General features: G+C 36.5%; 1 protein-coding gene across 7 annotated transcripts in view; it reads right to left on the reverse strand.

The window, feature by feature from the left end:
* Positions 1 to 17,918, reverse strand: part of PCDH9 (protocadherin 9) — a 918,758-nt gene that overhangs the window by 64,720 nt on the left and 836,120 nt on the right. The window lies entirely within an intron of this gene.

A 17,918-nucleotide genomic window follows, 5' to 3' on the forward strand; every position in this document is an offset into this window, starting at 1 on the left:
TGTCTTCCTCTCTCTCTGACCCTCCCCTGTTCATGCTCTGTCTCTCTCTGTCTCAAAAATAAATAAACATTAAAAAAATTTAAAATACTTTAAAATGTACATGTAGTAAATTTATTTATCAAGGTATACTCATATTAGAATTCATCAAATCAAAATGAGGAGACAAATAACAGCAAAGAGAATCTATGATTTCTTCCTTGGACTTCAGATTCAACTTGGGTGATTTACAAAATTCTTGCAAATTCCATAAGTTCATGTTAAAAAATATTTTTCCTACCCAAGTTACTACTTTTATTATCACAAAATTGACCTCTACAGAATTAGAAAGTTTGTTTCCTGATTATAATCATTCTTTAATTCTATGTATGTATCACCTAATGCCAAGAGATTATATCCATGAAATAAACATGTTACCTGAATTTATTGACTAAAATAATCTTTTCCTAACAACTTTTGGGGGGTGTCTGGGAGGCTCATTTGGTTAAGTGTCTGACTTTGGCTCAGGTCATGATCTCAAGGTTTGTGGGTTCAAGCCCAGTGTCAGACAGCTCAAAGCCTGGAGCCTGCTTCAGATTCTGTGTCTCCCTCTCTCTCTGCCCCTCTCCCACTCGTGATCTGTCTCTCTCTCAAAACTAAATAAACATTTTAAAAAACTGGTATTTTTTTCTTCCATTACAGTATCTTACAGGTCACCCTAACCCAGACTCCGTCTTTTTGTGAAATGATACTGAAATGGATTTCTCTCTCTTTTAAAATATCCTTAATAAAATTTACTATTTTTTAAATTAGTCATGAGTTATCATATTTCTATTAATGTCTTGACTATTTTTTAAACTTTTATGTGTAAGTATACTATTTACCTAATGAAATTGCATGTTCCTAGAGGGAAGTGAATGCATCATACTTTTAATTTCTCATAGAAGATTGCACAGTTCTTAGATCAATGTGTATACATTCCTAGATATATAGTATCTGAAAAATATCAGCTGATTAAAATAGCAGAAGCCCAATACATAATTGATTTCATTATAATCCAATGTACCTGGATAGTGTATATAATTATAATTAAATTGACCTGGCTCATCCTAAATTCTTTTAAAAGTATGTGGTAAAAGCAGTCTGACTCACAACTGTCTACCAAAAATCTACCTCAACTATTACATGCACATTAAAGCGCAGCAATTCTCACAAACTGTGGTTATGTTTAACAAGGTTCAACACTAATCATAATTTTACTTTTGATGTCACACATGATGTATAACAGAACTTACCGTCACATTCTTTTGTGCTGCTGATTAGCAACTTTTATTTTTTCAGGATCATATATATGTCTACCCCAACCAAACCAACATTAAACAGATATTATGGAGGTCAAATATCCATTTTATTTTGCTTCCACTGATAAGAATGTTTTTCTGTTGTGTATTCATTCATTTGAAAAAAATCATAAATAACTGATAGACTCATTCTAAGAAAAATTATACGCAAAGAAAAAAAAACCCAAACATTTGGAGTGGGGACTGATATACAACCTATGTCTACACTAGTACAGAATAGAGGTTACAGTATACAAACACAGATGGATGCATGCTAGAAAATAGTGAAAACGAAGTCAGATTTATAGTCTAGTTATAGTAATGTGTCAATGTCAGTTTTCTGGTCTTGATATTGTAGTTATATTAGATGTCACCATTGGGGGAAGTTCAGGGAAGGATACAGAGGACATTCTGTACTATTCTTGCAACTTCTTTGAGCCTATAATTGCTTCAAAATAAAAAAGTTTTTGAAGGTAAAATAAAAGACACTTATTATTTTTTTAAAAATGAAACAATTGTTTAAAATAAATACACATTTAACAACCTCTCCTTGTCAACTAAAACATGGCTTCAATTCTAAATATTGTGTTGGCATTGCCATTATAGGGTGAATCTTAAAACTCAAATGTCACTTTCCAAGGAAACCCTTTTAAAAAAGCATTCTTGACAGGTTAATTGCAATTTAACATCAAGATTGGAAAATTATGGGTTCAAAGGTGACCAGTGAAAGGAAGAAGCTTCATGTGACCTTGTAGTAAGAAAGAAAATAGTGTGCCTAGGGAACTGACCAGCAGAGTCCCAGATGATGGAGCGTGACAGGAATTTACTGAGACAGTGAAACAAAGGGCTATCCATGAAGGGCTTTTACAGGTGTTTGAACTTTATTATGATGAGGAGAAATCATTAAAATATTTTTGATGACATGTAATAAAATTTGATTTAAAATGGTAACTCTAGAACTCCGTAATGCCTCGAAAAGGTGGAAAAAAAGCCAGCAGAACATCCAAGACCAAAATCTATTTTTGTACAGCGTCAATGCAATGCTTACAAGTTATGTTAAATCTCTACATCTCTTAAAGTCTCATCAAGATGTCAAGATGTAAATATATTTTTGGAAACACAAGTAGAATGTTTACATTAAGAATTTTAAGTGACAAAATTAAATATTTAAAAATAAACTAGGTATACAAAATTTAGTTTAAAAAGGAAAGAAAAAACAATGGACTCTATTGTAAGAACAATTAAATTTGACATTTCCAGAACAGACAGTGAACCCTTTATTGGTCTCTTTGTTAACACCACTACGTGAGTTAAAATTTGACTGCGAAAATTAATTTGAAAGCATACAGGTTTGTCTTCCTTTCACTGAAGCATGTGCGCCATATATGTTCTAGTATTTTCAAGATTAAATAAAAATATGTGCCCAAATTATTTAATATAGTGTCAGAGTAAAATTTTAAGATAGTCTCTTTCCTTCCATAGGCGTTTGTTAGTTCCTTACAGCATCCAAATACCGATTTATATGGGTTTACCTAAATCAGAGACACTTCTAATTTTAAATTACTCATGACATATTACATAAATCTCCCTGGTAAGTTTCAGAAACAGTGTCTGGGGTAAAAACATTAAATGTTACGAACTTAGGTTCTACACACCCTGTAAAATATATATGGCTGGAGAGCAAATGTAGATTAATTACACTACCACATTTGTATCATTGGGATTCCTGTTTTGATTTTCCAGTGAAAATAAAACTAAGGAAGTTCAAAAAAGATTTTTCTTTGGTTTGGGTGTGCTTACAGAGTGCTTGGTAGTCCTTAGAAATGGCTGCATCTGCAGAGCATAAATGTGTCTTAATTACAGGTTTTTTTTAGGGTGAACATCTGTGCCCTTTTCTGCAACTATGTAGATACTTTGATGGTTATCTGAGAAGAATATGTGGTTAAATTTGTACCCTGTAGTCACTTGCTAATTCACTTTATTTAGTGTAAATCAGGAATATTTAAAGGTTTATGTGTACAACTTTGACATACCACTTTATACTTAACACTGTTATGTTTTCTATAATTAGTTTACAAGATAAAATTAGAATCAGATCATTTCTTTAATTGAGATTTTGCGTGGCTGAGAAGAAAACTTAAGATCTCTTCCGTTTCTCTTTTCTTTAGTAAAGTGCTAGTTTCTTAGGTGGAGAATAGAGTCCCCTTCTTTCTTACACTCTTTAGCTTTAAAATCACTTTGGCTTTAAAATCACATGCTATGTATGAAAGTACAATGCCACTTATTTTTGAAAAAGGAAGTTATTTTATTTTACTTTTCTCATCATATAAATAATTCTAGCATGGATGAAAGAATACAGGGAAACTTTTTAGTCACAGAATATGAACTTAGGCACTTAGAAATAACAGCTCTTTCTGAATTACTAAGTAAGGAAGCATGGTGTGAAGTGAGGGTGGATTGAGAATGATCCAGTAAGAAAGATTTTTGATAAAAAGGCAGGTATTTGGAAATTGTTGACAGAAAAGCCTAAAAATTGTCTATTTCTACTCCTCTGTGTATGACATTTTATTTGTCAAACGTACTGAAAATTAACTTCCCCCAGAAAGCAATGAAATACTTCCTTTGGGAAGAATTTCTGTCACACATTGGGTCAGAATCAACTCCAATGCAAAGTGTAGTATAGGACAAATTCAAAATTTCTCCTATGTAGATAACATTCCTAAAAAGCAAATATCTACTGTGACCAAGAAGGCCAGAACATTTCCTCAGTTTGACCCAAACTTCAGAAATGTTTCTTCCTGACTCTAGTACCCTGACCTCTTTTTCTTGAAGCATTTACTACAGAGAACTTGCAATGGTAAATTCTTTCTCTACCCCTTTGAGATAGAAATCTTCTACAATCCAGATATGTCTTTCTCTAAGACCTGGAAGCCATCCCTTTGAAATGTAATCATCAAGCAAAAATAGGACCCCTGCTTCCCAGTCCCTGTAGGCAGGTAGGAGATGAACCTGGATAAGGGAAAATTAAGAAATACAAATGACTTAATCATTTAGACCAACCTCTTCCTTAAAGTAATTTTCCATTAGCTCACCACTCTTTGGTTTCAGCAAACTGAGTTCAACTTTCTCCCCTAATTGCAGCAATCTTGACTCCTATTGCAATAGTCTTGAATAAAATCTCCCTTGCAATCTTTAACAAGTATCTGGTACAATTTTTCTTTTACTGCCATCATTATTTCTTTGGACTTATGAATTTGAGCCATATTACTCAATCATACCTTTGAAACTTCTGGACGTGGGTAAATTCATAAAATAATATTTTGCTGAATTTATAAGAAACATATAGAAATGATAATGGCACAGATTTAGTTGATTATAGCTTAATGAGGGTTGGAGAAAATTATAAATGTTCTCTTTTAATTTTAAGACCATCGGTCTTGATGATATACGATGATTTTTTTTAAGAGACAGAGAGAGCATGAGTCTGGGAGAAGGAGAGAGACAGAGACAGAGACAGAGAATCTTAAGCAGGCTCCATGTTCAGCATTGAGCCCAAGTGGGGCCTCATCCCACAACTCTGGGATCATGACCTGAGCCAAAATCAAGAATCTGACACTCAACTGAGTGAGCCACCCAGGTACCCCATTATAAGATGATTCTTGAAGTAATATTATGAGTACAAAAATGTTACAAAGTTGATCAAATTGTTCTCTATATTTGCCAAGTCTTTCATGAATCATATTTTTCCAATTTTTTTTGGTCAGTTATTAATTATAAAGAAGCGTATCCCAGAAATAATCAACCTGAAGAACATGAGGAAATTAGTTCAGTAACTTTTCAGTTAATTTGCCATTGACACGATATTGAGATTTTATTGGATACTTGGGGATCATACATTCTTATTATTCAAACACCTGTATGTACAATTTACCAGAGTAGCACTTGAATTTCTATGTATTCTGCCTGTGTGGAAGAGTTTGTCTATATTTCAAAAGAAATATTTTCATTTCTTACATACAGTGTTGCTCTTTATAGGAGGGATGAGTACCAACATGTATTTTGTAATGTTTCTAAGGCAAAATTTAAGTGTGTTCAAAATGATGTGTCCTTTTGTAGCTATTTGGCTACAATAAAACTCTTTAAAATATTTTTTCCTTCAGTGTTTTACTATTCCTGAAATAAGATAGAGATAGAAGATGAAATACCTAACATATTAAAGTGACTCAAATTAATTTTAAATTGAGCTAGTTTTAGTGTTCAGGCGAATATATTAAAAATAATAAAATAATTTATACAAAACAGGATTCTACCAAATAAAATACGACTACTTATTGATTAGCAAAATCCTACTGCCACTACTTACAATTTTTCCTGAAACACATATTTCAGAAGCTAAACTTTTTAGTTGGTTTCCTCAAATACCTCCCTAATACTCAGAAAAGACAGAAGTAGTTTACCTTAAAGGATCTGTGGTTATAGGCTCAAATGCCAGCCCTGTTTGAATATGTCTCTCCTTGCTTCCTTTCAGCAAATATAAAGTTTTCACCAATTTTAAGTATCTGAAGAAACTGTGTCTGTCCAGTCCATATACTTATTTTACTTGTTGACTCATTCCCTCAAAACATACGTATTGATTGCTAATTGTGTGTGAAATACTTTATTATGTACTGAAGAAGATAAAAAGATGAAAACACAAACACACACACAGAGTATCTGCCCTCAAACTGCATGTTGGAAGCTAAATCTTGTAGGAAATTTAAGATACATAAATAACTATTGTACAAGATAGGAAGTGATAAATGAGAACAGAATAACAATCAATAAAGTGTTATTAGGATCCTGGGTTTGGAGAGGTTATATAAAACCATGAAATCTGGAATGGCTTCAGAATTTTAGCTGGGGCTTAAAAACATGAAGGATTTGGGTGAGAAGCAGAGTAAGTATGTCTAAAACATTCCAGATGGTGAACAGCATACAAACAGGCAAGAAGATCAGAAAGTAAAAAGTGTAGAAAATATGTCTGTAAGTAATTCAACCTGGCTAGAACCCAGGCTTGGTAAAGAGAAATAGTGAAACCTAGTTTGGAAAAGAGGTTGAAATTATAGCAAATCTTGATCACCAGACTAAGCGGTTTTGATTTTATATGGTAGCCAATGAATGTGGAGGCATTTAAATATCAAGCAAAGGAAGGACAATATTAGAGCAATAATGTAAAAAAAAAATATTTGGCAGGAGTTTAAAAACATGTTGGAGGGAGAAAATGACCATTGGCAAAACAAGTCCCTAAGCACCTAATTTTAATTATCTGGGTATGAGGTAATTTGGTATGTAAACATGGAAGCATCAGGATATGCTGAAGAAATAGAATCTGTAACACATGATCAGTGATTGGATGTGAAGAATAAGGCATAGAGTAGACAGAAAGTCTTAGATGATTCGAATTCAGCCTGGTTCCTAAGAGGTCTTGTACTATTAATGCCCAGCACAATGGCTATGGAAAACAGTATGGTGGTTCTTAAAAAAAAATTACCATATAATCTAGCAACATTACTTCTAAGTATATACCCAAACAAATTGAAAGTATGGTCCACAGATAGTTGTGCACTCACATTCATAGCAATATTATTTCAAAAGCCAAAAGGTAGATGTAACCCAAATACCCTTTGACAGATGAATAGAAACAAAATGTGGCATATATGTACAATAGAAAATTATTCAGTCAAAAAAATGAAGGAAATTCTGACACATGGTACAATGTGGATAAACCTTAAGGGCAGTATATTAAGTGAAATAAGCCAGTTACAAAAAGACAAATACTATCTGATTTCACTTAGATGAAGTACTAAGAGTGGTCAAACAGAAAGGAGAATAGTAGTTTCCGCATTCTTGGGGGAAAGAGAGATGGGGAATTGTTTAATGGGTATCCAGTTTTAGTTTCACAGGATGAGAAAGTTCTGCAGATGGATTGTTCAACAATGTGAATATACTTAACATTACTGAATGGTACAAGTAAACTCTTTTTTCAATGTTTATTTTTCAGAGAGAGAGAGAGAGAGAGAGAGAGAGAGAGAGAGTGGGGGAGGGACAGAGAGAGGGAGGAGAGAATCCCAAGCAGGCTATGCTGTGAGCTCAGAGCCTGATGAGGGGCTTGAACTCACAAACTGAGAGATTGTGACCTGAGCTGACATCAAGAGTCGGATGCTCAACTGACTGAGCCACCTAAGCACCCCTCAAATAAGAATCGTTATTATGATGGTAAATTTTATATCATATGCATTTTATCTTAAGCAAAAATTTAAAAAAAAATATTAGAGAGAGAAAAAGAAGAAAAAAAAAGAGAGAAAAGGACCAAAAACAAAAAAACAAAGAAACAAAAAAAAAAAAAAGGAAAAGAAACACATAGCCATATACACATAATATACACATATGTGTATACACATATACACATATACACATTCCTCCCCAAAATTATTTCCTCAATACACTGCATAGTGAAGACAGAATGTAAACAGAAATGGCCTTGTAAATTTGCCAGTATCGTCGGTGCCTGGGTGGCTCATTTGGTTGGGCGTCCCGCTTCAGCTCAGGTCATGATCTTGCAGTCTGTGAGTTCAAGCCCCGTGTCAGGCTCTGTGCTGACAGCTCAGAGCCTGGAGCCTGCTTTGGGTTCTGTGTCTCCCTCTCTCTCTGCACCCCCCCCCACCCTGTTTGCACTCTCTGTCTCTCTCAAAAATAAGTAAACATTAAAAAAAATTAATTTACCAGTATCCATTTAAGAGCAACAGGAACAAGGCAGGTACAGCCGGTCTATTTAAGGGTAGGTGATACTATTTATTGCAACAGATGTATGAAATTAATTACTGGAACCTGTCAAAGAAAGATTTTCAAAGAGGCCCCGCTGTGTATGTATGAGGATAATATAACAGGAGGTCTAACTTCCAGTCCTGGCTTCTGACACTTTCTATTTATAACACCTTGGAAAAGTTACTTAATGACTCAATTAAAACAAACAATTCATAAATAATAATACCTGCTTATTTCATGGGATAATTATGAGATTCAAATAATGCATTTATTAGTGGTTGGTATAAAAGAAAGGCAAATATTATTATTATCTGCTGACCTCCTTCATGGGTTTTGTGTAAACAATGGTAGCAATTTCTAGGTTAATTGCTGCAGAGAATATCATCAGGCTGTCAAGGGCAGGCCGAGACCATTACTAGCTATGAACGTCACACAGGGCATTCAGGTCAGTGCTGACAACAAACTAGATCATTTATTTTTTTTTTTTTAATGTTTACTTATTTTTGAGAAAGAGAGAGAGGGAGTGCGAACGGGGAAGGGGCAGAGAGAGAGGGAGACACAGAACCCAAAGCGGGCTCCAGGCTCTGAGCTGTCAGCACAGAGCCTGACATGGGGCTTGAACCCACACACTGCGAGATCATGACCTGAGCTGAAGTTGGACGTCTAACTGACTGAGCCACCCAGCGCCCCCAAACTAGATCATTTAGACTCAAAATGTTGGACTCATTTACCAGGTATTTATATTTGCATTAATATGATTTATGTAGACAAATCCAGAACTTCTTTACTCCTTGCTATACTTTGCTAATAAGTGTAGATCTTTCAGGTAAATTCTCTTCATTGCAACAGAGAGGAAGGGATGGAAAGGGAATGGGGGACCTATGTGAATATGACAGAATATGAAAAGGCAAGAGAAAAATGAGCATTGAGGAGGAACTAAAAGTGATGGAATAATACTACTTTTAGAAATGTGATTAGGGAATTCTCATTCATTTAGATTGCAACAGACAGGAAGCTGGGGAGAGAAGGAGCAGTTTCCACCACTGAGCTCAGCACTTTACACATTTTATTATATTCAATTTTCACAACAATTCTAGAAAATAGACTTTTATCCTCATTTTTCAGAGGGGGACACTGTAAATTCTTTGATGCAAAGCACACAAGTAGTAAATGGTGGGTGTGTTTCTAGACAATTCTCTTTAGCACCTGTGCCCAGGCATTTTCTAGAATACCGTCTGACCAAACTTCAACTTCTCAAAATGCACTCAGGTGGTTTACCAGAAAGATCACAGCCTCCATGGCATTTTATGTTGTAAATATACGAACTGTCTCTAACTGGAGGGCATTTATCTATAAAACAGAATATATTCCTTTGGCGAACAGCAAAATATACTTTTTCCATGAGGACAGACAGGTCAGAGTAGTTTGGAGCTGATAGGATGCCCAGAGATCACCACAGCTAATGTTCTCATTGAGGACAAGAGACCCAGAGAAAGGAAAGAATTTCTTCAAACAGGCTCAACCAGTTGATACCCTTCCAGTATATTATGCGGCCGCTTCATAAAACACTGCCAATTTCAGGTAAACAGATTTAAGTGGCTAAGTATTCCTTATCAATATTCTAAAGCCATTCAGGGATTAATAGAGTATTGTCTAATATGTGATTAACTCCATTAAAAACACTGAACTTGTCACTAAAAGCAAAAAGAAATTTCATTGCCAATGGCATAGTTACTTTATCAAAAGCCGTCAGTATTTGCCAGATGGAGTTATGCTACTTCTTTTATAATTACATATTATGACCCAAGTGCCTACTACTAAGTGATGTTTTTTCTTAATGCTATCACCAAAATTCTTGGAAGTTACTCAGTAGTATTAGCCGTAATCAGTAAAATGTAGTAAAAAAGTGGCAGCAAAGCTGGCACTCTTTAGTTCCCATCCTTTCAGTGAATCATTTGTTTTCCTGATACAATTCCTCCTTACTAATTTCATCCTTTGTATTAATCCCTAATACTATGCTGTTGCTTTATTTTGATCGACATGACAGGAAAAAAAAATTAGGCAGTATGTTTCCCCTTTCATTCTCTTTCATTATAGTTAACACTTGTATATTTGAATAAGAAACATCAGGACAAGTAATAGAACTGTGCTTCCTCAATACTTGGTGTGACTTACAGGACTTGAAAATTCATCCTGTATTAATCCGTCGAGATTTGTAAAGGGAATGTAGCCATGCTGGAAAACACTCATCAAGCTGCAATGTAATATTAAGAAAACGCAGGTAACAAATTGAGAACAGCTTATAATAATGGAGTTAATTACTATTTAAGATGAAATATGATTTGAATAAATGTAGTAATTCAGCCTTTAAAATCATTATATCAGGGGCACCTGGGTGGCTCAACTGGTCAGGCGTCTGACCCTTGATCTCAGCTCAAGTGATGATCTCACGGTTCATGGGTTCAAGCCCCACATCGGGCTCTGCGCTCATGGTGCAGAGCCTGTTTGGGATTCTGTCCCTCCCTCTCTCTTTGCCCTTCCCTGACTCGTTCTTTCTCTCTCTCTCTCCTTCCCCAAAAATAAATAAATAAACTTTGGAAAAAAAAAAAAAGAGAAGCTGTTCTTCTATAATAAGTAATTAAGTAAGTACGTAGTTAAGTAAGTAAGTAAGTAAAATCATTCTTTCAGAGCCAAGAACACACCCCACGACCACTACCACTACCACGTCATCATCCCATAGAATAAATTGAGCCATGGGGCGCCTGGGTGGCGCAGTAGGTTAAGCGTCCGACTTCAGCCAGGTCACGATCTCGTGGTCCGGGAGTTCGAGCCCCGCGTCAGGCTCTGGGCTGATGGCTCGGAGCCTGGAGCCTGTTTCCGATTCTGTGTCTCCCTCTCTCTGCCCCTCCCCCATTCATGCTCTGTCTCTCTCTGTCCCAAAAAATAAATAAATAAAAAACGTTGAAAAAAAAAAGAATAAATTGAGCCTCGTTTAGGGTCAAAGTCATGCATGAGGCACTGAAAGGAAAGGAAGGGAAAGGAAAGGAAAAAGAAAAGAAAAGAAAAAGCAATGATGCTTCAGTTCTCCTTTGTGAGTGCTGTGCATCTAATGAGAAACAGATGTTCAATTTATACACTACCAAAAAACAAAGTCAGAACATCTTCATAACTGACTTCCTATAGAGTTAGACCACTCCAAATTTCCTAAAGTTTTGACTCACACATGCACAAATGCACAGAAAAAAAAGAAAGTCAATGCCCCTCAATTTACCATCACTTAAAATAGAAAAAATAAAACAATGTTGAATCAGAGAACTTAGCACAATAACCCATATTCTAATATAGTAGAAGGTCACTTACCATCAGACCTTAACCAACTTACCTGTTAAAAGGACCTCTGTTTTTAAAACCTAAAGATAGGAGCTCCCTCATCCACCCGATGCTGAACAGATTGCTCTAGTTCACTGGCCTGCTTTCCAAGAGTTGCTGTGGATTGTTCTCAAATTTTATCTTAATATTTTAATTGTTTTTAATAATCTAATTTAATTAACATGAGATATTTTCTATAATCCTTCTTATAAATACATAGTTAAATACGATACATTCCATTAAAATTTAAGCATTAAATAGTACTTTTCATCATGAAAACTATGGTGATCTCTCTTGAAAGGCAAAATGAAAAAAATAAGTTATCTAGACAAAAACAAACCAAAAAAGCACTTCTGAATTATATGTGGGTAAAATGTGTGAAAGTTGGGAGAGAAATATCATAAAAATGCAAAAATGTTCTGTATCAAAACGTCTTTCTTGGGGTGCCTGGGTGGCTCAGTCAGTTAAGCATCTGACTTCTCCTCAGGTCATTATCTCATGGTTCATGGGTTCGAGCCCTGCGTCAGGCTCTGTGCTGACAGCTCAGAGCCTGGAGCCTGTTTGGAACCCTGTGTCTGCCTCTCTCCTATGTCTTCCTCCCCTGTACCTGCTCTGTCTCTCTCTATCTCAAAAATAAATAAAAGTTTTCAAAAGTTAAAAAAAAGTCTTTACTTGTATTTTATTATTTATTTATTTATTTATTTAATATAATTTATTATCAAGTTAGCTAACATACAGTGTATACAGTGTGCCCTTGGCTCCAGAAGTAGATTCCCATGTTTCATTGCTTACATGCAACACCCAGTGCCCATCCCAAGTGTCCTCCTCAATGCCCATTACCCATTTTTCTCTCTCCCCTGTCCCCCCTCCTGCCATCTGCGATCAACCCTCAATTTGTTCTCTATCTTTTCTTGTATTTTAAAAATTCTAGAGAATCTTTCACTTAAATATTACAAAAATGGATGAATTATAGTATGGATTAATCACAAAAAACATACAAGTTCCTTAAGGAGACTAATGAAAAAATAGCCCTGGCATTACGTCAAAATAATTGGCAAATAGTTATACATTTATATGTTTTAACTAAGATGTTTTTGTTATTCCCACTTTCGTCAACTCATTTAAATAATCAACAACCTATCTAGGCAAATAGCATCAGTATCATATATATGTAATCACAATAGTAGAAAAATACAAAGAAAAACGGTGCTGAAACCAACACTAGCCACCAATTTAATTAAGGTTCCTTCCCAGAATGCAATATGTTTGAAGGATGTTGTGCTTTGCTATGGTTATCTTGTCATCTGCAAGCAATCATGGTGGCTATGAGCAAAATATAATTGAGCCTGAATCGTCAGTCTTCTACACACATGGACTGAAGTGAGACCGACAGTCATATTATTTTTAGTGGACACTTGGTCTGCTCAGCTCACCGTGCAACGCATGCTCCAGGGCACCAGTTCTCAAGTTAGAAGGATCAAAATCACCTGCAGGGCTCCTTACACCCCAGGCTGCCAAGCCCCACCCCTGGAGTTTCTGATTCCAGAGGTCTGGGATGGAGCTCCAGGATTGCATTTCAAAGGAGTTCCCCTGTGACACTCTTCCCACTGGTCCAGAGACCACATTTTAGGGACCAAAAAAAGGAACTATTTTAGAAACTATTTTAGATTGTTAAAAAACAAACAAAAACACTTTCGCTCTGGAAAACTTTGCAGCACTTGTCCTGATTCACACAGGATGATGTATGGAAGGGTTGCGTCACTTATTGTACACCTGAAACTAATATAACTCTGTTAACTAACGGGGATCACAATAAAAACTTAAAAGAACATTTTGCAATCTAAAAAAAAAAAAACTCACACAAGCTGAAATCACATGCAAAAAGCAAGCCATACACATAATTTAACATATAAGTTAACCAATTGGTTGTTCACTGATGCATCCCAGAGTTGGCTAGAGTTCATGATACAAAGGATTTTAAAGGAAATAGCCAGAAAATCTTCTTTCCCAAGAATAAAGCAAGGTAATTGAATAATTGTAGGAACAGACAAATGTGCCTCAGCATGTGCTAGGAAATATTTTGAAAGCAGGCTGATAAAAGTGTATGTCCCCTTTCTTAAAATTTGACTATGCAAATTAGAGAGAACTGAAAAGATTTTTACTATCTATCTTCTCATATCTGTATCCCTATCTTTCCTTCTCCTTACCTTTTCTGCCTGACATTCTTGTTTTCTCTTCCTTTCTTTCTTTCTGTCTGTAGTTTCAGATATAGTCACTACCATAAGTGAGGTGGGTTTTTAAAAATTTTTTAAATGTTTATTTATGAGAGACAGAGCATGAGGAGGGGAGAGGCAGAGAGAAAGGGAGACACAGAATCTGAAACAGTCTGCAGGCCCCGAGCTGTCAGCACAGAGCCCAACACGGGGCTCGAACCTACAAGCCGTGAGATCATGACCTGAACCGAAGTCAGATGCTCAACCAACTGAACCACCCAGGCGCCCCAACAAATGAGGTTTTTAAAGTCTGTATTTCAGTAATAGCTCCAACTGGGTCACAAATTGATCCTAAAGGTACAATTCTGTTCATTAGTATAATAGATTAAAATCTGTTTGGAAAACGTTTTTCGAAGAAATTTAAATTGTGGAGAGAAAGGAAAAATTTACTCTGAGACTCTAGGTTACGTTTTCTTCTCCTCTTTAGAGGATTGATTATACAAATAAGTCTGCTAAAAAGCCCTGAGGATGAAGAGCAGTGCAAACTGTGTGGTTAAATGAAAATAGATTTAATCACATGAACTGTGCTGGAATTATTTTCGTTCAACATTTCAAAGACGTAATAATTTTTTCACACCATCTTGCCTGAGCCCTGGTTTTTGTGAGAAGTAATCCATCCTGAGTTCATTTTACAGTTGTTAGCTCCTTAACTGTGGATGGTAAGTGCTTGCCTTGTATCTGAAGTTATGCTCTCTGTAAAACAGTACTTTGAGATTGGGACAATAAGTACCTTTTGTGTGTGTGTGTGTGTGTGTGTGTGTGTGTGTGTGTGTGTGTGGTTTAAAACGATACATTTTCACACTGACTCCAGAAGAAAGTGTCATTAAGTCATGGGATGTGGTGGGGGAGGAGGGAAGACATTTTTTCGAAGCTAAATGAGAAACCTGAAAACAATATGAGGCTCTGATTTTAGGTGCTGCGTTAAAGAACTCTGATTCTAGGGGTGCCTGGGTGGCGCAGTCGGTTAAGCGTCCGACTTCAGCCAGGTCACGATCTCGCGGTCCGTGAGTTCGAGCCCTGCGTCAGGCTCTGGGCTGATGGCTTGGAGCCTGTTTCCGATTCTGTGTCTCCCTCTCTCTCTGCCCCTCCCCTGTTCATGCTCTGTCTCTCTCTGTCCCAAAAATAAATTTAAAAAAGTTGAAAAAAAATAAAAAAAAAAAAAGAACTCTGATTCTAGAATTTAACTTACCTTTTTCTATATAAGGGATGTGTGCTTTTTATTAAAAAAAACTGTTTTTATGTGCTCCAGGAACAAAATGGGCATATGAACATTACTTCTATGTACACACAGAAAGGAAATGAAAACGGTCACAGCTTTAGGCTTATAAACTAGATACAGTAAAAAACTAAATTTTGATATTACTTTTATTAAGTAAAAAACAGCATAAACTAAAAATGAGTTTTCAGTAGAATATTAAGTAAATGCCATGTATTTCTAATGTGATCACTGAATGAAATTACAGGATGAAATTAAAACCTAATTCATTTTGAATGCCATGCTATCCAAAAGACAAAAATATCAAAATACACAGAATTACCCTAAAGCACCATATTTTACAAGTGTAATATTATACTTCTGTATTTCACAGATAAGTCCAAACATATCTACTCCCACCCATCTCACCCCCAAGCATGGAATATACTTCAAGGAAGCTATGCGTTTTCATTTCTTCAGCTCGACTTGAGACCTCTTGAGGTTAGGAAATGTATTTTTATATATTTATTTTATTCATTGTTCCAAAATATGTATTTATCGACTATCAAAGGAGAAAAATCTAAGAATACTACAATTTTGGTAGCTCTTAGAACTTGCTATAACTTCCTGTTTATTAACCAGTTGAATATTTACACATAAGAGGACTAGTCTCAGGTTTTATGCTGTCATTCATAGTCAATACTAGTATGCAAGGTTAGGCATTTTAGAGGTCTGGAAATGGAGAAAAGATTTTTAGGTCATTCAGTTCTGTGAACCTGCAGTTTGCTGCTGAATTAGGAAGATGACAAAAGTTCACCAGGCACATCACCTTCAAGCCGTCAATATATGGCCTTTGCCTCTCCAGGGAAACCGTTCACAAAGAGACACTTAGAAGTTTTCCACTGTATAGGCAATCCCTACCTAATTGTTTCACAGCAAGAATCCCAACAATCTGTACAGCAGATGTGACTACCTCACTTAACACTATCATAGGAAGAAAATAAGGGCAGAAGAGTCATATGCTCATGGTAAAGACACAAAGAGAAACTGCTGCATGAGCACAGATAGCACACCTCTCTCTGGCCATCTGTTCCACCACGTGTGCCGCACATCACAAGAGGATGTGAAGAGAGTGGACAGCTGAGCCAAAGTCACAAATAAGTTTTCCAGAGTGGCAAATGATGGCTTTCAACAGCAGGATGACACCAGAATGACACCGGAGTAGAAGAGTTTTTATTGGTATTTCAAGGAATGTGCTGCCACTGTTGCTTAAAGGACCCCAAGGCTTTAAGTATTAGATAGATAGATAGATAGATAGATAGATAGATAGATAGATAAATTTTTTTAAGGGGCACCTGGGTGGTTCAGTTGGTTGTTGAACATCTGACTCTTGGTTTGCGATCGAGCCATGATCTCATGTGGGATCTGCACTGTCAGCCAGGATCCTGCTTGGACCTCTGTCTCTCTGTCTCTCTCTCTGCCTCTCCTTCTCTCTCTCTCTCTCTCAAAATAAATAAATAAACTCTAATAAAAATTAAAAAAAAATAAATTAGTGTCACGTTATCCTTTTCTGTCCACACCGCATTCTGCTGTCACTCTTGAGTGGCAGAGAGGGTGCAGAATTAATCTGTGACATAGGAATTCCACAGGGTGGCTTCTTGTCTAGGACACCCCTATGGGTGAAACGAAGGCTGGCGGGGGCTTGCTGTAGGGTGTCACGGGCCAATTTCATGCTGACAAAGTTCTGAGACAAAGAAGTATGGTATCTATCCCGCAGGGTTACCCTGATTATTAGTGTTGACATCAGGCCAGAACTTGGCATAATATTTTAACACAGTTCAGGTGTTATATTAACTAATCTTTACTTCCAAAGCTCAAATGTAGGAAAAGAAAAATTCTTCTCCTGGCACACATAACTGGATGAATGAGTCTTTGGTGAATGATTACAAGGACAGAGTCATTTCGTTGATGTACAGGAGGTGGCCTTCAGAGGCAGGATTTGGGTGATAGGTTTGAGTAGGGGGGCTGCCATAGGTCTTGGTGCAACTGGGATTCATCCCTGGGGATGAGAGGGCTGTGTGTAAGTGCAGAGCACAACCTAACCTTGCTGTGTTCCTTAGTAACCTCGCTGAGGAAGAGGAGGAAGAGGAGGAGGGAGAGGGGAAGGGGCAAAGGAGGAGAATAAAAAGGGAGGGGGAAGAAAAGGAAAAGGAGGAGAGGAAAATCTGCTTGGAGAAATGGAACACAGGGAGTTTAAAATCAAATTCGTGCATTATGTTTGTGCATGGATATATAAAGCTGATGAAGGCAATTAGCCTTCCAGAGTTATGTCTTTAAAAGGAGAAACTACTCTTGGCTGTTTCATAAGGGGTTCAGAATAGTTGGGAAAATGGCCTCTGCCCTAAAAACAAAGAATGAGCAAAACACAAAGATTAGATTGTTGTTTCCAAGGTAGAGAAAAAGATCAGTCAAAAAGGGTTACACTTAGAATATATATGGACCCAGGGGGTGCTTGACTGGCTCAGTTGGTTAAGCAACCAACTTCGGCTCAGGTCACGATCTCATGGTTTGTGAGTTCGAGCCCCACGTCAGGCTCTGTGCTGACAGCTCAGAGCCTGGAGCCTGCTTCGAGTTCTGTGTCTCCCTCCCTCTCTTTCTCCCCTTTCCCTGCTCATGTTCTGTCTCTATCTCTCAAAAATAAATAAAATTTTTTTAAAAAAAAGAATATATATGCACCTAGTGAAATTAAAAGTCATCCAAATGCACAGTTGAGATCAGGGATTTATTTATATGTAGCATATAGAAAAAGTACGTAACTTCTTTCTAAACTGGCTCTTTAGTCATAAACAATTTAGAAGAAGCCATAAAGATTTTAATCCTGAGGAATACATTGGGTTTCATGAATTATATATATTAAGCAGCTTTCTAATACTGAGATAATAAGAATCACACTAGACAAAA

Source organism: Felis catus, chromosome A1 (genome assembly GCF_018350175.1).
Source record: "Felis catus isolate Fca126 chromosome A1, F.catus_Fca126_mat1.0, whole genome shotgun sequence".
NCBI classification, from domain to species: domain Eukaryota; kingdom Metazoa; phylum Chordata; class Mammalia; order Carnivora; family Felidae; genus Felis; species Felis catus.